Source organism: Barbatula barbatula (assembly GCF_947034865.1).
Source record: "Barbatula barbatula genome assembly, chromosome: 21".
Taxonomy (NCBI): domain Eukaryota; kingdom Metazoa; phylum Chordata; class Actinopteri; order Cypriniformes; family Nemacheilidae; genus Barbatula; species Barbatula barbatula.
In genome coordinates this window covers 5,503,025-5,524,508 of record NC_136784.1, presented here as the reverse complement: position 1 = coordinate 5,524,508, position 21,484 = coordinate 5,503,025, and positions in this window count along the sequence as shown.

The window sequence follows — 21,484 nt, the reverse complement described above, 5'->3', positions numbered from 1 at the left end:
ACGGTCCCAGTACGCATTCTATGTAAATTACCGCAATCATGACAACTGCGACATTGTGAGTACCTGCAGCACAGAGTGAAACATCAGCAGATAGACACAGTTTAAGCAGATTTGCATATTTTTCCCCTGTTCACACAAGTGCTCTCCAAGCGATTCACAGGGGTTTAAGACTTTGAAATAAATGCCCAATTTCATGTGGGAATCAAAGATTTACTCTTTTCAGCTCAATTACTGAGTGATTATATGTGTGGACACCGGGGCCTTGAGGGGGAAGGAAACAAGGAGCAGCAAGGGCTGAAATATGCAATGTTTGCACAATAATCTCAATCTCCATTTGAAGCTGCTTTGGGGAGTTGCAGTATCAAACCCCTTGTTAGTTGGCCTATTTGAGAGTATCCTCTCACTCAAATTGGCATGTTTTGATTTCCCAGTGGTCCCATACTGAATATTCTGAGCCTCCATCTGGTAGTTTTGCTTTTCACAATTACGGCAATTCTTTTTCATTCAAATGGCACTGTGGCGGAATATCTGTGCGAAAGAATTAAGATGTATAAATCCGGAAGTCCTTGAACTGTTTATGGTTCAATTGTCGAGTGTTGTTTGCACAGTAAGGAAACAGATTTAGGCTTAAAGTGTGTTTTGTAGTAGATTTAAAACTAATAATTTATTCAAGTCGCGTAACTTTTCCACGTTGGGATCCTCAATATAATAACATGAAAGGAACATTGTTATTGAAATCAAACCGTTTGTGTACAGAGCCAATTCAGTTGTATTATAAATTTAAGCCCTACATTTTCTTGCACATCTGGGGTCCTGACGCTCACAGAGATAAGAGGCCATGCCAGGGCTTTCTTACAGAAATGACTTTCTGACTCACCGAAGAGATCCAAGAAACAAAAGGTTGTCAAAGCATTTCACAGCGTGCATGTGTGTCTTAAAGCTTGAGTTGAGTTAAATGCAAACACAAAGATTAATGTTAGACAATGCTTAAGACAGAGATGGTAAACACTCCGATTTTGGGTGACATGCCTTGCGTAGTCTAGTCAGAAAGCAACATCTTATATTTACATTACCGCCAAGTGCATTGCTTGTATTAACATTAATCGGCAGAAGGACAATTGACAAAAATGTTTCTGTGGGTACATTTGAAATGTAAAAAACAGAGGTTGGTGACAAACATGTTAATTGATCTGCTTTATATTTTATTATTTTTCATATGTCCAAAACAAACTATAAAGATTTTGCGGAAAAAATGATTGGTACAAAAATGTAGTTTGGATGACAAGATGAATTTCCACTTTGTATGTCCTCTTGCTGTCCTAAAATACTGAGACATCTCATACTGAGACAGGATGTGGGGACAGAGAAAGACATTTTTGAATAACAAATCTTTGCCGAAAATGTCAGACATCAATGTCATTACAGATACAACTCATCATCAGCTCGGCCTTGTGTCTCATGTTTTGCTATTTTACTTAAAGCAAACAAGAAATAAATCATCCTGGCCCACAGACAGACATGCGGGCATAAATAAGATGACACACAAAAGAATTTATGGCTAGTGGCTCTATGATGAATTTTAACTGACAATTTGCTGTTCTACCATGAGCATCAATGTAATTGAAATGTTTACAATCGAAATTACACACTTTTTCCTGAAAGGAATCGGTTGACAGATTGAAAATAATGAAATCTGGAAAATGACACTCTGTGGTCCGTGAATGACAGAATCTTTCAATATAAAGCAGAAAATAAAGTAAATCACAAATGCCTTGAGAAGCGAGTAGAATTTACGGTATATGCTCAATTGTAATGGATAGTTTGTTTGGTCAAAAATAAGTCAATGAGCATGTTCACTTAATTTAACAAGAAATGTATTACAATCAATTTGAAGTACACTCTGTAAACACATACAAGTTGATAAGACACCTTCAAGTGTTCTTCCGTTAAAACGAAAATGTTTTAAGCCATTAAAAAAACATTTATCACCCGCTGTGATGTCTATTTTTAAACTGAATCTTTTATTCTACATTTGTCCGTATTTGGGCCTGTGTTTCTGTCAAACGACAGCTGTCAAACTACAGACGAATGTGTAAAATTGAATCACAGTTGAACGCTTCGAAAAACAAAGGCCTGTCAGATAAATGCGTGCGGCAAAATAAATTGTGAGCTTGTTTGATTGGCAGGTCTAGGCCGGAACGTACATTTTCGAGAATAAATATGGCTCGAAAACTTCGAGTCCTATCAGGTGATGGACTGCGCGATCATTGCATTAAGACTTATTTGATGCCTCCTTCCCAACGGATGTATGAGGTGTTGGGAAGAAGGCGTCACAAATGGTTGTGTTCCTGTCAAAAGTGAGCCGTGTTTGGAGATGGAACGTCCCGCTTTTTCATCTGCGTACGGATAGCGTCCTGAAGAATGGAGATGTGACAAAATCGCTCCTTTATAGAATAATGACGGCTGATGCGGGCCCTAATGGATGCAGCGTTTTTAATCTCTGTAAAGGCTCAGCCCTGTGATGGACTCAGCTGCCAGGCCTACAGGTGTGCTGTGACAGCCTGTCTGTGATGCCGCTCATCACTCACGTAGAGCAGAGACGACCGGCTACACTTAAGCCCTGTGTACCACACTGGCTTTCAAAGCAGAGGGAATGAACGTCACCAAATGCGCTGGTTCTTAATATAATTCACCAAAATTGACAATTCCAACACAGTGTCATGGCAATTTGTAGTTATTTTATGTGGCTAATTTATGTACAATTTCTATGTTCTAGGATCTGCTTTCATGACAGTGATGGTTAGCTTTAGGAATGGGGTTATTATTACTTTTTTTTAATTAACATGTTTTTGTATGATTCATGTTGCACAAATTTACATGAAGAGCCAGCTCTAAAAATACTTTATACTGCATTTCCGTAAGATCAGGCTCGAACAATCTGTCAAATATTATTGTTACTTCAAGGAAGCTGCAGAAATGGGACTCTCAAGGGGAAATGCACAGTTCACAGCCCAGGACAGACCTAGATGGGAAAAGCTAATAGCAGCCTTATGTCTCACAAGGGGTCAAGCAGATTTAGTAAGTAATCAGTTTACTTCATAATTTAAAGGTCCAGTGTATGAAATTTAGTGGCATCTAGCGGTGAGGTTGTGACTGACAATCAATGGCCCACTTCACCGTTAGCCTCTCCCTTTGAAGCCCTACGATGGCTGACACAGAACTAAGATGTCGTCACATTTTCACTTCTTTGTCGAAGGAGATAACGCATTTATGAAACGCGTACTGAACAGCACTTTTTCCGTATAGGGCTCCTTTAGAAACAACATGACAAATTCCATGCAATGGGACTCGCGATGTATGTAGGTAGAAATAGCTCATTCTAAGGTAATAAAAACATAACGCTTGAGCCCGGTGTAACATTAAAGTGTTAATATTTAAAATAGTGAAAAGAAGTTTAGAGTTTCAGATATATAAATATATATATATATATGCAGCTGAAAGAGATTTGTCCATTCCTTTGACAGCAAAAGATTGAATTTTGTCAGCATGGCATGGTTTTTGCCTGACTGCATTGTGAAACAAAACCTGCAAATGTTGCTGTGGGATTTGTTTGCAATTTCAGATTAAATTGATGTAGAGAAAAGCCAGCGAGTGCGAAAAGGGAGCAGGAGAAAGAGAGAGTGAATTAATGAGCGCAAATATGCTTCTGCGCTCATATTCGTCAAAGAGAAATGTATATTTTTCCTCCCTGACGTCCTCAGCAGCTGAGAAAAAGTAACTGACTTTGTTGTTGCTTTCGTGTGATCGTTCTTTCAGAGTTTCCTCTCAGAGGCTTTCGATGGGCTGAACACAGTCGTTTCGCTTCTTTTCGTTCAGGTAAGTGAAAAGACTTTCTTGTTACTTTGCTGCACTGTATTCATCAACAACAAGTGAAAGACTAAAATGACAGATGGGTGTAACTACTGCTGAGGTAACTTGTCATGCTTGCATCTTTGTTTAGAAGCGCTTTCAACAACAATCAATGCTAAATATATGAAAGACTTTTTCTAACATTATTTATAGTTGCTTGCTAACTCTGCCGTTAGCTTATTTGACTAGCGTACCGTAAAAAATTTCAGTCAGTGATTGGCTGTGATATAGGCTACCTCTCAGATATTAGTGATGACTTATGATGTGACTTTATTTTGTCTCAGACAGCAAAATCATGGCCAAAATTGTACAATATGCACAGGTTTAAGGTTGGTTGTTTCAAACTTGTGAACTGTAGCCTACCTGTAACTCCAAGGCTACACTCTCAACACCAATGTTGTTTATCTTCTGTCTTGTGTTCAGGTATGCTCAGGACAAAATCCAGGAAAGTTTACACAATGTCCTGCCTTGCAAGATGTCCAGTGCCATTTCTCCCCCGTTGTGTTGCAAGTCAGACACCTCAAACTCACCTCTACAAACAACGCTTGCATGTCCACCCCATCGCCAGCTTAACCTGACACGCATCTGCGCTGTGTTTGTTTCCTGCTTGCTTTTTCTAGCTTGGTTTGGCTTTAATCAGATGGAGGGTCTCTACTGACGATGTCACATCTGAGCTCGCACGCACATACACACAGAAGGACAGTGGGCTGTCCGGTGTAGCATCATTAGCTCAGCAGAGACGTGCCGGCCCTGACACATGTCGAGCGGCGTGCAGCCAACCCACGGACGAGCACGAGTCGCTCCTGCATAATTTGAAGGTAACGCCACATTTGTGTGCAGGCATGCTGTCAGTGGTCCACGAAGAACAGGGGACATCGGGGTGGGGGAGAAATGTATCTGGAGAACTGTACTGGTCTCTCAATGGCTGCTTCCTTATTACGCATAGTGGGCTGCTCCTTCGTGAGGGAACGTAACTGTGAGGTTCTTCTTCTAACATGGCTTTAACATAATTCACTGTCTGACAAGCAGGAGTTCCAAATGTCAAGCAATTCTAGCGCCGTCAATACAGTCTGGTGGAAAAGCCCGGACTGAATCATGTGACGTTTTTTTTCATATATGCTGATTCTGGAGTGAACTTTGAAAATTGTAAAGCCGGGGGTTCGCAGGAATGAAAACGGAGGTAGAATATCAATTAACAAGGCGCGTGATTGGTACCGCGACCCATCATGGGTGATCCATAATTCTATTACGGCAATCAAACTCGATCGCACTTAAGTCACGTCTTCTCGTGAAAACCCGAGTTTTGCTTCTACGAAGTACATTACCTTTCAAGTTGCATCCATGCACAATCGATCAAAGGTCAAAGATACTATTCCTGTTTTCCAGCTCAGTGCTAATATATGCGGCAGTACTGTTCTGCAGGTATTTTACAAGCTTTATCCATCAGTCTATCCATGCATTATGCATATCAGAGGTCATATTGGCGGCTGCCTCCCCTGCAGAGGTGTTAATCCTTATCTTAGCTGTAATAACAAGATTAGGCAGGCTGAGAGGGCTTACTGGGGCAACTGGGGGTCTCGCTCTGACCGCAGTGGGGTTGACAAGGCCGAACCGATGGGGAAATCCTGCGTATTGCACCAGCGGAGCTTATTGATTACTTTAACTTACTAAATAGGCCTGGGGTTGTGTTTGATGCAATGTATGAAGTCCATCTGTTAAACGGTAGTTAGCTTCATGCAGAATGGGCTAATGTCACGCCAGTGGTGCTGTATGGAATAAACTCGGATAAGATGGGACAGAAATTAAGATCGCATCAGCTCTGTCTGGTCATAAAGGTTTATGATGCCAAAGATAATTCTCCTCCGTGGATCTTCAATGTCACAAGCTATTTTTATGGTAGCATCCTATTTTTGCTTTAAACTACGCTACATGGCCAAAGTGTGTGAATACTAAGATAATTTCACTTTATGAGCATTTCATTTCAATACTATTTTAATTAATAGGAAGTTGGTCCTCATTTTGATGTAGGACTGGACTCTTGGGTCCCCCCTCTCTCTCATTTTACAGAAAGTAAAATGGCAGATATGATTGTATCCTCCCTGCTAAAAAAACCTAATAGAAACCTTTAAAGAAGCAGTAATGGTTTTAATGGGAATTGTATTGGTTTTAATGGAAACTATAATGTTGTATGTGATGGATTCTATTGGTGGGATGATCAATCCTATTGGAATAATGCTACAAATAGGAATTTTGTGATGGTTTTAATGGATAAAGGTTTATGGTTCATAATGGTATTTTAATGGAAAATAAAATGTCCATGGTGGTTTCTATTGTTTTGTTTATTTGTTGAAAATAGAAACCCAATAGAAACCATTACAAAAGTCTAGATGAACCATCAGCTTTCCATTAAAACCCTTACAAAAAGGGCATTATTCCAATAGGTTTTATTGGATTTCCATATGCAAAATAACATTCAACCAATATAATCTTTCACATTAAGTAAACACAATTATAGTTTCCATTAAATCCAATACAACTCTTATAACTATTAAATCCTTTTCTATTGTGTTGGTGGGATTGTATTGTTTTGGCAGGAATGTAAATCTATATGTAGATTGAGATTGCAATGTTCATCATAGTTATAGGCCATCCTAATCACAGCCAAATCATTTGATCGATCAGAACAGAAGGATTGGTAACGACATTTGTTATGAACTCCACCTTTATGTTGAAGTGTGCGTCCAAAAACAGCACATTCCCTTATCCTAGACTAACTGTACGAGAATCTTTAGAATTTGTTATATTTATCTTCTGTTTCAAGAGTCCTCCTCTTCTGTTTACCTTCAACAGGAATCCACGTGCATCGAGAATTCTCCCTGGTGTTCGTCACGGCGTGAACGATGCATCGCTCAGCGCGTGATGGGCCAATTCGCTCTCAGGTATGCCGGGCATGTACTTGTGATTAATAAACATTTTCACCGTTAGCAATTTTTATTCCTCAAAAGCACGCGTCCTATAGGCTAACTGTCACAGACAGATGCTGCTTGGAATGATGTATGAATGTTCGGGATGACATGGCTCGCTGCTTTGAGCGGCAATGTTTAGAGTCTATTAATTTTACAGTGCTGTTTGGAATTATCCATCTGTTTAAAGGTTAACTGCCTTCTTGCCTGTGAAGAGTACATTTTTTACACACGCGCAGGCGCGCGTACGAACATTACCATCAGCGTCGCGCGAGTTTACCGCAGTCCACCGTGCGCATCGAGAAGGATAGCAAAGGTCCATTAGGGGCTACTGCGCGTCTCTCTCTCTCTCTCTCTCTCTCTCTCTCTCTCTCTCTCTCTCCCGTATACTTTAACGGGCTTGGTCGCGTGAACACTTTTCTACGAGATGTATTATCATGCAAACAATCCACTTAATGCCCAAAGAGAAGCGGAGAGGCGTTTTTACAAGTCTGTAGATGATCGCTGCTCACGGCTGCTGTCCGTACTGTGATTTAGCACGCCGCCTGCCACTTTACTGTCAGTCGGCCTGAGTAATCTCTCCCCGTCAGCTGCCAGCGAGGGTGAAGTTCATCTTTGCAATAACGTTAAATGCACAGGCGCTTCATCCTTCATGAATATGAATGGCTATATAAATAGGAAAGTTGAAGAGCAGATAGATCGGATGGCTGTCACTTCAAACTTCCTAATCATGTCTGCTAAAAGCTTGCCTTGCCAAGCGACGCAAGTCAGTGAGACCTGACACAAACCTGGAAGAGGTAATGCTGTTCCGGGTTGTTCTACCATGGAACCCATCAGATTTATCTCCTTTACGGGAGTCTCGTGGGACACAAGTATCAGCTACAACCTGGTATATAGGACGATTACAAGACATGGCTTATCTTTGGTCGCCCAACGTGTGGTCTCCCGAGAGGTTGTGCTGATGTGCAAGCACATCATAATTTCTTCTTCACTGTAATGGTAATTGAGGACGCCAGTCGATTTAAGAATATGTGTTTAAATGTAACTCCAAAGCAAGTTGCGGCGCATGGATTACATTCTTGCATTGGTAAATGTGTTTCCTGAGGATTTGGGGTGTAATAATATATCGTGGTGTACGATATATCATGGTACTAAAATATGATATGTTGTAGAGCTACCACAGTATTTTTACAATATCGTTCCTATTTAACCCTATTGTATTGAGCTGAGCTGACTAAACGCATTATGTAATGTTTTAATGTATATTTGAGTGTGTTTAATGGTTTAATAAGTTGGGGTTTAGCTTTCCTTCTATTTTATGTTAAAACTAAGTAAATTTTTTGTGACTGACCAGTTGATTATTATTTATTTACGTAGTTCTACAGAAGAACACTCCATTAAACCTATGGAGCAGTTTCCCAGACAGGGCTTAAGATAGTCCTAACCGAAATATTAGAAGTATCTTGATCGAATAAAACCCCCTGATTGTTTTGTCTCAAGATGCACACGGTAGTGTATTACTGTTGAAAATGATGTATTTAAATACTTGAGTGGAGCAAACTGGGGTGACCGAGCCACCCCAAACATTATATACATTGAAGTCACTTTGTTTACTCAGACACGCCCCTCAGTTTGTGACAACACATTGTGAAACTACTGTTTTTAATAGAAAAAGCCAAACCGGATTTAACCAAGCTATTATCTGCTGGAATTATAAGCAGACTCTGATCCTTAACTTACCTATGACTATGGTCTAATGAAATGTTGCACGGAATAGGGTTTTCTGAGCTCATTTCGATGCCTGGGAAGCACACAAAGCCTGAAATAAACATTTATTAATAAGAGTGACACATTTTGTGATTCAATAAATTGACTGTTCAATTAACATTGCTGTTCTAAATGTTTTACAATTATGTATGTGTTAACATTTATGTGTAATACGAAATGGCCTGCATCTCTGTTTAATGTATTAATGCTCTTTCTCCACTGCATGTTTATGTCTGAGCAAACACACATAAGAAAAATGTCTTCCTTAGTATTTTGGTCTAGTCAAAGTGTGTTTTCCTGATTAGCTAATGACTTAAGAAGTTAAGTTTTGTTTAGACAAGTGAACTTGTATTTAACACAAGCATCTGTCAGCGTGGCAAGAAAAGTCATATTGAATTCAGTGCGTAATAAAAACATAAAACTTAATTTACATTTAGCTTGTTTTAAGAATTAAAAACATAAAAAAATATCATTAAGAAAGATGCATCTTGATTTAAGATTTTTGTAGGCCTACTGGAAAAAAAGACGAAAATACTTGGTAAGAAAAAACGTTTTGCTGTGTAGGCTACTGAGCTATGACGCAAACGTGAATCAACTAGCTCCATCAGTGCGAAACGAAACACTGTTTAGACTAGACCCACCGATATTCAAAAAGGCCCAGTGGCCCAAAGCCCAATTCAAAGACTGACCTGACCTTTCTGCCCCCCTAGTTTCTATATTTAGCAAGCCTATGCATAAATATCCTAATTTAACTAAAGCCGATTCCTGGTTTTAGTTCATCCCTCTCCAGGAAACCGCCCTAAATGTTGTCAATAATCTAGAAGTCTGTTCAGTTAAATTTTTGTATTTCAGATTCAGTGTAATTCAATAATTCAGCTTCATTCATTCGTTTCTGCCAATTATCGCTCAACATACAAAAACATATACATGTTAATATGTATAATTACATGGTATGTTGGTTAAGAAAGTTTTTATATCATAATTATTTAAATGTATAAATATGTTCTGAAAAGCATGTTAGAAAGACTTCAATAGTGAAGTCAGTATATTTACACGTTTTGCATTAATTCTATGAAATGTATATTAAATTGACAGCCCATCGACAGATCATAAAATAGTAACCTTCTTACATTCAGAAAAAATGGGTTAATTATATAGGCTTTATGCTTGCAGCACAATGTGGTCTTTCTCAAGGCCTGTTCCATACCTTCTCTCTATGGTCTGCTTCTATTTCTATTGACACTCTTTGAAAAACAACAACCACAAGGCAAGCTGTCAATCATATTCTCTCTGCTGTTCTCTGGAGTTTGAGAGGTAGATCCAGCTCTATCTGAAAGCTGTCTGAGACACTGCGGTCTCTACTCCGGGGCTGACACGTCCCCATGCTATTCTCTGTCACCTCACACACGCACACACACACAAACCAGAACATGTGACACGGAGTGCGACTTCTTCCACACACACACACTGAGTTAATTCCCACCTGCGTATGTTTCTTCTTCCACTTTCGGTTGGTGTTAACCAAACCCAAGGATGCCTGCGAGAGCGAAGAGAGAGAGACATGACAAAATAAAAAAAGGAAGGCAAAATTGAGCTTCAGCACATGCCAAAGCTGCAGCTGCCAGTCAGTGACACGTACTTTGACAATCACAGGCTGCCATCACTCTGTGATCAGAACTGTCAGTGGCGATGCAGTTGGGAGATGAGCCGAGGACTGGCAATCCTCACCTTCCACAGTATACAGCACTGTCACAGAGTCACTTTTGTTATTTATACACACACATACACACTGCTGCGTTGGAAGCCAGCAAATCAAACATGTCAGATGAGCGCACGGCGTGCCACCCAGAGTGATTGTTACGGAAGTACCGAGGTGCAGCGCGCAGCACCCTCGGTTTAAAAGACCGGAGGCGGTACTTTAGTGTGTATACTCGCATCGTATCCACCAATCGCCAGAGATCCAGTTAAGCTGGACGCTAAATACATTGACATAAGTATTTGAAATAAATCAGTTTCTAATATACACACCTGTTCTCATTGTTTGATCATAACTACCTACCCAACGATAGACAAGCTCCAAGAGAAACAAAGATAGACGAATCCCGAGCAGGTGGCGATCACATGACCTTCCCCTCATAGATGTCCTGATGCTGTCCATAAATCACTCAGTGCATTCAAAGCATCATTCAAACCATTCAGATTTACAATCCAAATTTACCACAGATGTGCCTACAAGGACCTAAGTACCACAGCTAAGCATCACGATTCACACCAGTATGACATACAAAAGGCTATTTCATCCATCATTTTACGTTTTGAATAGCAAGTAACATTCCACACATAAAAAAACACTTTGTACATACATTTCTTGTGGTACAGTATTTACATCTGGTTAGTCAGGATACTTCTAGTTTTTTAAAGAATGTTTCTAGCCTAAAAAACAGTAAAAACCATCATTGAATTGTAATAGATTTCTAATCCATTCGAATGGATATAATACCAAATCTAATGGCTTCCTATACCACACCATCATTAATGTTTAATGTTTACCATTAAACAAAACAAAAGAATGCTGATCAACTAAAAGTGGATACTCGGCCAAAACAAATATATTTCCAAAATAAATATAATACTGTTAAGATGGCACACTAATAACTATTAGAATTACTATTGATTCTATTTTTACATGCATGTTATTGGAGCTTTGGCAATATACATAAAATAATGGAATAAATATTATACTTTTCTGTCATAGTTCTGTCATTTAACATCACTCCTCAAATCATAAGGTTTGAAATGTGTTGTTTGTGCCATAATATCTTTGTATTTTTACAGATGTGCAGCTTCAATTACATCAGGACGGTGGAGGATGTGTTAAATTCACGAATATCTTAGATTATGCACAAATTTCTTCGATTCTGTTAGATTATGCTCTGTGTTTCAACACCACTTGTTCTCCTGCTGCTGATCATTAGCATTACCCAAAGTGTTAGAAATATTTTGACTATGAAGTCTAGTGTTTGTGTCACAAATCTTAAGTGAGGTGTGAGCGAACCTCGCGTTGTTGCCCCAGCAGTGACGGGGTTAATCTCAACAGTCTGTCCGTGAAGCTGCGGGGCAGAGCAGGGGCTTTTGATCTGCGTGATTGACAGGCACTCAACAGCACCAGGGCACAGCATGTTACCAGACAGAGAGAGAAATAGAGGGAGGAAAGATGTACAGCATGGCATCTTGTCAATCTTCTGGTGTGTTCCAGCGGTCCGTCACCCGAGCGTTGTGTGAGATTGTTGGCGTGTGATTTTCTCTCAGGAGAGCAGGTAGATAGTGGACGGGGGGTTCTGTGCAGCCATGTGAATAGAGACCTCTCCCAAAATGAGTCCAAAGTGGTCATAACATTACAGAGAGAAACAGGCAGGGTGTAGTAAAGCAAAAAGGGTAACAGGTGAATTTACCAGAGTGCAACACTAGGTTTGGCCTATAAAATAGACAATCTTTTGGTTTTATACACATATCTTTATAGGTCAGTGTGTCATTGTTTTGGAGGATCTATTGACAGAAATGCAAAATAATGTTTCAGAGGTGAAGCATTATGTTTTATTACCTTAGGATGAGCTATTTCTATCTACATACACCCGTTACATGGAATTTTGCCATGTTGTTTCTACAGTCGCCCTAATTAATGTCCAGTGTCAGCCACCGTAGTGAAAGGGAGGGTGGAGTGAGCCAAAAAAAATGCTCTGTGATTTACAAAGGTTTATGATGTTTACAAGTTTTGTCAAACAAGATAAACTTTACAAATGAACACCACATTTGTTACTTTTGAAGCCGAAATACAATTGGCAGAAGTCAAAAGCTATAAAAGGATGCTATAAACAGACTACACTCAAGGTGGCTCGATATCAACGTCACCACCACCAAGCCTCCAACAACTCTTTCAAACTTTATTAAAATTGTGTTCCCTGGTAAGTAATTTCTTAGTTAATGACTATCCATCTTAAATGACATAAAATAGACGGCTTGGGCGGGGCATCTGTTAACTCCTCCCCGTCAACCGTCAGTCTGGTCCCAGTTCCAGTTCAAACAGCTGTTTTTATAAATCCAATCAAATCGCAGGGAAACAACACTCACACCCATAACTTTTTCTTATTCGAAATTCCGTTTCACTCGGAAATGCGTCAGAATATGGTAGTAAATACGATCGTAACTTCCGGTTCATGGGGACACGAAACCAAATAGGGTGGCTCAGAGATGACGTATTTTTGTATGCAAACGTCGGAAGCGAGCATTTTAGGACTCCCGGTTCAATCGCTCAAAGTCTATGGGTTTTTTGATTGGGTTTTTGGTAAATCGCGCCAAATAAGGTCTGTGGTAAACAAAACTTCTAGATATTTTCACATTTTATTCCATGACATAAAACGCACCAATTGTAACCCCCCTTGTGATTTTTGAAAGCCTTATTTAGCGTTATAGCAACAGGAATCCGATCTGGGGTCAGATGCATTAAGCTGCGAAAGAGTGGAGTGCTTTTAATTACCGCAGGTGCGATTTAATGTATTTAGTATGCGTGTTATTGTGTGTCAACAGCATTACTCGGTGAAGGTATAGACAATGTTTAGTCACTCTGTCTGACAATTACAAGGGATTTTAATTAACAGCCTGTCTTATTATCCTCTCACATTGAACAACATATGATCAGAAAAGGAAAGAATCACAGCTGACTTCATGGGCTGTCTCAATTTGTACACGGTAATTAAAATCAAATGACAATTTAATTTGAATGTTTAATTGCTCGTTTTGAACGAACCTTGCAGAAACATACACAGGTACGTACAATGGAGTGTAAATATAATCTTACGCACAATACCTCTCGTGCATGAAAGAGCATAGGCACGCGTGTCACATTCCTTCACGTGCCTTCTGCTTTTCAACTTTGAAGCAACTTAAGAGGAAATCGCCTCCCTCCCGTTTCTCTCACCAGACATTGTACTGATGTGCGTGTGACGCGAACAGTTTTTAATGCAATAAACGAATGTAGAAAATAGTCTGTGCTTGTCACTGCATGTTTGTCGCAAACAAGTGCCTATCTCTTCTCAATGTCTAATTAAAGGGATAGATTCTCACAACAATATAGGAATATGCAGATGAGTTTTGCGTCTGGTGCTAATTTCACGAAGCGCCGATAACGAGGCTGAGTTAATCTCCTCTCTTTTAACCCTGATTTAGTTGATCCACCATAACAAACAAACAGAAATAATAATCCTATTATTGTCTTAATGGCACGTTTTGTTCTGAGAAGTCTTTCTGTAGACAGAGCTTTGAGGTAACGCAGCCTTTATTGAAACAAACAAAACTCAAAAATCAATTTTCATTCACGCGTTGTCTCGTCTCTTTGCTTCCTGCAATATATTTATGTCGGCTGATTTATTAAATATATATTTATTTACATTTATCCTGTCATCCCTCAACCCTCTGTGTTTACAGTCTGCCGGCTGGCGTTTTTTTTTTCTGCTGGTCGAATAACGATAATGAACAATATGAGCCCAGGTTGGAATTAGCAATAAGGAGCTTATAGTCTCCCGATGTCACATGCATGTACCACTTGCCATTCATTATTACAGTTTTATAGGGTTTTCTTGGATGTTTGTCTCGGCGAATCATTTGCGGATAAGTTAGCTTGAGTATTTGTCTTTTGATGTTCGGAGTTCCCCCGATGTATGAGACATTGTTACTGTAAGAAAGAAGTTACTGCATTTTCTTGCAGATTCCATTTGTGTACTTTGTACCCCAAAGATTTTTTCCATCATAATCTTTCAACAAAATATAATTTGGTCCCTATTGTGATTCGTATCACCCATTTTTCGTGATCCAATCAATTCCCAACGGATAATATCATGCCCTACATTTTGCACCCATCACATACCCTTGAAAATACCCTTAGATTCAAGTCAAATGGGTAGATACTGTTTCATGTTGACTTTGTTTTAAGCATGTGCTTTTAAAATTCTCAAAGTTTGATATTAAGAAGCATTCCGCTCACACACACATATGTAGTTGGCATGCAGTGTGGATCGACTGATGAGTGCTATGAGACAGCATTGCAGGTGTGAGAGAGGACTGGCATTTTGAAGGGCACAGCGTGCAGGGAGAGAGCGGCCAGGACTCACGGGGAAAGGCAAAGTGGCACACGGTGCAAGGCTGGTGGACAGAACAGCACTTCCTTTGCTAGCGACAAGGGGAGGGACACTGGCACAGAGATGGTACCAAGTATTTATAGAATGGGGGGAAATGGTGCCATAGCAGAAGCAGCTTAGTAACATATGGACTGTTCTTTTATAGATCTGGAAAAACATGTCGTTTTAGGCTTGTGAATATTTTTGTTACATTTTTGTGATTTAGACAACATAATACTTTTTGGTCTGCATGAGATGAATTTATTGAGATGATGACATATTTCTTGAATAGAATGAAAAGTGATTTAAAACTATTACTTTATTAGCTTGATAGGAAGCTGAAGTGCAGAATGATGTCATTAAAATCATTGATCCGTATTGGATGAAGTGAGTGCTTATATCTTATAAATGCAAATATCCCTGAGTCTAACATATTCATGCAAAAAGCCCCAAAACTTCCTAAAGGGCACTTCCTAAAATCAATCTCGCAAATTTCAGGCTGGAACATAAGACAGTATTATAACATACAAAGAACAGTTTTGCCATCAAAATAGTCAGTCATTTTCTAATCTGCATGACAGTGCTGTCAGTTTAAGGTTGGTGAGTGTTTGAAACTGGGTCAGAGGGTGGGTCTGTGTATCACATTTGGGGGCATGGTTGGGTTTTTTGGGAGGGGGGAGCTCAGGCCTAAAGGCAAATCTCGTATCAACATCCAGTGTAATAACATCTTCTAATTACCATAATAGCCCAGCTTATCTGATGCGTTTAATTACGTGGGCAAGTCTGCTATCCATTTCAAGAGGATGTGTGGCATCGCTGGCCATATGCACGAATACTGCTTGATTTCTACAATATATTTCCTATGTGGTGTGGTAGTGTGTCTGAAATGGATTGCTATTCAGCTTTGCAGAAACCCTAACACATTCCCCCTTAATATTGTCCAAAGGCACTTATATAAAATGTACATCAATTATGACATCCTGGACCAACACATGGCGCTAAGAATGAAGTGGATGTTGAATTGCACTGAGCCTTTTCCATACGCAGCATGGGTGTACAATAATAGTCCAGCCTTCGGGCTAAGAAATATAGCTTATGACTTGTCTCTTGATTCCGCGGGGCTACATTTGCTGGTATCAATCTCTTTTGAAAGCCTTTATTTGCAGATATCCTTAAGCCCTGTGCAATGATTTACATGGCATAGCAGCGCAGGATATTGTTCCTGAATGATAGCCCGTGGTGTGTCTTCTAGTTCTCCTAAGGACACAAGCATCGACACATTAAAATGGAAATCGCTCTTTTTCAAAGCATTGATGTCGGACTTTCCCTAGTCTCTTCTCATTTGCCGTCTTCCATCTCATAGGTCATTTCGCTTCATAAACTGTGTATTCAGTGAAACGTATATCTAATACGACAGTGTGCTTCTCATTCTTTATTCGGCGCTCAGAGTCATATTGGTCGCTTGTTTCTTTATTCTTTCTAAATCTTTAATATCAGCATTTAATCTCCTTCACTAACAAATGTCTTTTAATTGTCAGAGTCGGTTCTCAGACATCAGATTTAGCCTAAGCCGATTGCAATAGAGGATGTTGTTGGACTAATTTGCCGGCATATTGGGAGTTGAGGATCAGAGTAGAACAGGGGGACGCTGGCTGGACATGGGATTGAAAGTCTTTGATTTGAACAGCACCCTGCTGACAGGAATGTGGAAAAGCCATATGGACAGAGACCAGCTGAGTTCTTGGACAAACTGTAAAAAAAACAGACACTGACCGGGACTGGCTATGGGGGAAGAGAACTATACGTATTTCCTCTGAGCTCATGTGTTTAACACACAAATCTAATTAATGTTTCATTGATGTGTGTTTGTGAAATTACTTGTGAAGAAGTCTGGAATGTGAAGGCTAGCAGAGAGCAAACATGTGTTCACTTCAAGACTAGAAATTTCCATTCATCTGTGCGATAGTTTATGTTGCCAAGCCAATTAGCTAATGTTCAAGCAGACAAATTTTGCTCTACAAAATTGCTGTCATGGATTATTTATGTCCAAACGGTGAGATGATCTTACAGATTTTCTCTGAGGAGGATAAAGGAAACCATTTCTTACAGTTAAAGTATTACTGTTTTATTTGTGACAATATGGCAAAAATGGGCATGTTCTGGGAATTTTGGTTATATTATAATTTAGGGACATAAACTGAGAAAGGTCACGGGAAATACGCCTGATAAAATGTAACTTGAATCAGTGCATTTGCACCTGAATTCCTAGACAAATTTGAGACATTCCTAAAACATTGGACTGACTCATCACTCTTAATTTTACATTGGTTCTTTAAAACAAAACCATTTTAGGCATTAGGATCCTTTTATGGTGTTTTTATGATGTTTTTTGTGTAATTCAGAGCTTAACATCTCCTGGTCATTATACCCGTTTTATGGCGACAGCTGCGTAACAATTCCTTGAATGTCTATTTTTGTGTTCTACAGAGAAAACAACAGCATGTGGGTATGGAACGACATCAGGGTGAGTAAATAATCACATAATTTTCCCTTATATGTGAACTATTCCTTTAAATTGCCGCATTAAGCGAACTCGTGGGCCGTTACGATAAGCAAGAAGTCATAAAATCATAAAGGACAAGAGCGCGGATCAATAACATTGTGAGACGTCTGAGGAACAGACGTGATTGCAAAAGCTAACATGCTAAAAATCTTGATACCTTTGACACCAGCCCGAGGTGGTTGACACATAAAAACATGTATTGCTTTTCAGACAGAATGATGAAAATAATGGACACGCAAAATGTTTGGTCAGCCCGACGCTGATGTCTGATAATGTTTCAGCCGTCAGGATCACCCCCAACGTCTCTCTCTCCCGCTCTCTCTCCCATCTTGTTCAGGATTAGATGATTCTACTTATCCTCCAGACATACAGACTGAATAACATGTGAAAATTACAATACATCAAGTAGAAGTCATTACGGGAACAGCTCCCTTACTTGTCTCACTTCAAAGTCTCTGCAATTTTCTGATCCATGTGACATTCATGCTCCTCCAGGGTCAAACAACATCTTGCAGCCTTCATAAAATGATTAAATATTTTAAACAGCTCGCTTGCGTACCTCCATGGCCCCCGGAGACTGATGCTGTTATCGTTTTTGTCAAAGCCACTTTCCATCTGCATTTGTCATTCCTGCTTCGCGCGTATAAGTTATCAATCGGCTTGTCAGAATGCAAAATAACTGATGTTCTTTGGGCGGTATTGGATGGACTATCTCGGGCTTTTAATCAATGCATATTTTTTCTCATCTTTTTTTGCTCTTTCCTCATTCTCTGCTCTTTAATATAAATGTTTAGAGTCCCAGGCGCCCGTAATGTATTTGCACAGAAAATGCTTTGACAGAAGCAGTAGTTATATTATCAAACATTACACCTTGGGGCTACGGGAGCATCAGAAGCGTTCACACGCGCAGGCAGGGCTGGGAATTACAGACACCGGGAGATGACTGCTATACCCTCACTGTAAGGGATTGCCCTGGCTGCGTATAAATCAGAAGCCTTGAAAGCTAATCTTTCTCACTCACAGATGTAGTGTATACTCTTTTTAAAGATTTGTCTTGCCTGAAAGAAGATTCTGGGCCATGTGAGGCCTTTATCAGTGGTAACAAGGTTGTTAATGTATCTGAATATGCTGTACATCCTCCATCTTGGCTCGCCGTTCGCCGGTTGCATAAGGGCATGGCTAAATAAAAGGAAACTGCTTTCACATCTGTCAACGGAATGAAATTATCTGACTAAATAAGGAATTTAAGGTAGGGAGAGGAGAAAGATACCTTGTTGAAACACTACAACGGGGTTGGGGAAACTACTAAGCTAATAGCTACTATTTTGTAGCAGGTGGGCCTACAGTTAAAGGTTAGTCAAACAACAAGTTTAACTTTTTAAAGGGACGTACTGTATTTTGACAAATTGTAAGAACTACATTACATTACATTTATATGATATCACTTACTTAGATAGTTTGTTAAAAATAATCTAGCTATAAAATGTATACTATATACTACAGTCATGCTACTGAAAATGTGAATGAACATTTCAGGATGTTTGAAAAAACACATTCGTTTAGATTTAGGACCCCCCAAATTGATTCCTAGTGCACTAAATCCAGGTGCCTTTTAGGTAATGAATCCACTAATGAGACATCATCCCTACTGTCCTACTGTCTTGCTGTCTCTCATCTGTCACACTCACAAGCACACACATTTTTCTCTAACCGGCTATTGAGTAAATTAGCAGGTAGGGCTGCAGTGGCTGATTGAAACAAACTCGTGTTGATTGCTGATCAGTCAACTGTGGAGAAGGATAAGAACATGAGCTAATGGAAAAAAGCAGAAATACCCCCAATCTCTGTCTTTCTCGGTTTGTCTACCCCAGGGCTTTGGTTATGCTTTATGGCTTTACAATTGAAAATATAAAAGAAACTCCAGATATTTGCATGATTCTTATGACAGTGATTGAATCAAAGGCTGCAGAGAATTTGCATACATTTCCAAGCTAGTTCTGGCAGGTTTATACTGAATTGGTGCTAGTCTAGCTTTAACCTTAACCAGTATATAAATTGAACAGTAATATATATTTTTTTTAAATAATAATAAACGTCGATGTTTTGTGGCCATTCCAGTCTAGTGTCTGTTGAATTTCAACAAAATCAAACCTCTGGAGTGATATAAAGTCATCCAACAGCAATGTGAAAGACTGACAGCATGACAAGACACATGAAAACTGTGATCAAAATCTAGGTTATCACATAAAAAAAAAATATTTAAACTTTTCCTAAATACATGTACAAATATTACTGTTGCATTGCATAAAAAATGAGATTGTTTCCTTTGCAGTATTTGAGGTATTGGGGAAAAACAGAGCATCTTTCTCTTATTTTCACTTGTTTCTCCAGTTTTCATTTTCTGCACATGAATGCAAAAAGAAACAATATTTTTATTTGAAATTTGGGAGAAATATTGTTAGTAATGTACAGAATGAAACAAAAATTATTTTACCTAAACACACAACTATACGTTGTAAATTCAGACAAATTTAAATCATTTTGAAATGGTTTCCACGGCTGTAAATTGTATATATTTTGTGTATGCATGTACAAACTCAATCAAACTCAAGTTGATGTTATCTTCCAAAGGCATACAGTCCAATTATTGAGACGAACGGACTCGCAAGACCCTTAAATGACTTGCATTGTATGTATTTCCAGACCAGTCTTCGAGCTGAGAAGCTGCTTTAACTCCGAGACAACCACAGGGTTAAAGTTCACACGCTTCCCAGCGGCCTCTGCCGATTCATAGCTAGAAACATATCTAGACAGAAGAAGAAACCTTTAAAATTGAAGTCATAAAGGACAGACTCATGACCTGTACACAGGAAACCAACCATTTAGTCAACATTGTGCTGTAGCATGCTACGTAAGTCTGCCCTTAGTCCATTACCAAGACACCACCATTCGGCTCGCCTCCATTCTCCGCAGTTGACAGCGTCTGTAAATTAACGAAACAGTCATTTTTTTAATACCTTTGAACCTTCTGGCAACACTTTTCGATCAATTAGGAGGCAAAGCATTAATTCGCCACTCTATGACTGGTGTCTCCTGCCCGTCATTGATCCTGGGAGTGATCTCTTTAACCTCAGAGTGATGGTAATGGCATTAGAAGATGAGACCATTACGACGCCTTCCTCCAGCTCTTCACCTCAGAGACAGGCGGAGGGCAGGGGCGAATGGGAGGGGCGTGGCCGAGGGCTCGGGCAGATGAGTGACTGGGGGGTGCAGTCAGGCACCCCTAGTCTTTCAACTTGTTCCGCCGTATCTCCTCTGAGGCAATTTAAGTATAAATTAGAGTCTGCGAAGACCTGGAGAAACACGCTGACAGCCACCCAACACTGAATAAATCACTTTTCATTGTGAGGAAAACCGCGTAACCTCAGCTGACATGATGGCGTTTATGTTTTAAAGGGAAAAGGTTTATACGCTGCCTTTTTCCTGCCAGGTGCTCTCAGGGTTTAAGCAGACGCTGTCAGTATGTGTTCCCACCTAAAGTGACAATTTTAAATAAAGGCCTGGACACAGCTGTCAAGGGAAAAAACTGACCTGGTTAGGTCTTACTGGGTCTTCGTGTAAAAGGCGGAGCATCTACGATGAGTCTCGCTTCAGCTGCTTGGCGGCCGTGATACCTAATAGATGACCAGGATATGATAACCAAATCTTTTTGACTCCAGACAACTTAAGGTTGAAAATACTCTCTCGCATCCTTGCGGTCCATTAAACTCTTCACTTGGCTGGGGCAGAAATGTTCAAAAGGTGCAGCTGCGTATTCAACTTCTAGCAAATAAAATACAGCAATAAGTCAAAGTTCTTACATGGTGATAAATCTGTTCAGCATAAATCCTCTCTAAATGAGTAAATATAAATTAAGTTAATGGTTCCAACACTTAACAATGGTCTTGTGTCCTATTTTGTAAGAGCTGGATATCACATATTGGGTTGGATTGCCCTGTTTGTTAATCACTTGAGGGATCTCATTCATGTTGTCCTCTTTCTGCTGTATTCTCTCAATCCTTATGAAGCTGCGGTTAATTAGCCTGCATGTGTTTGTGCGAACGGAGAGTGAT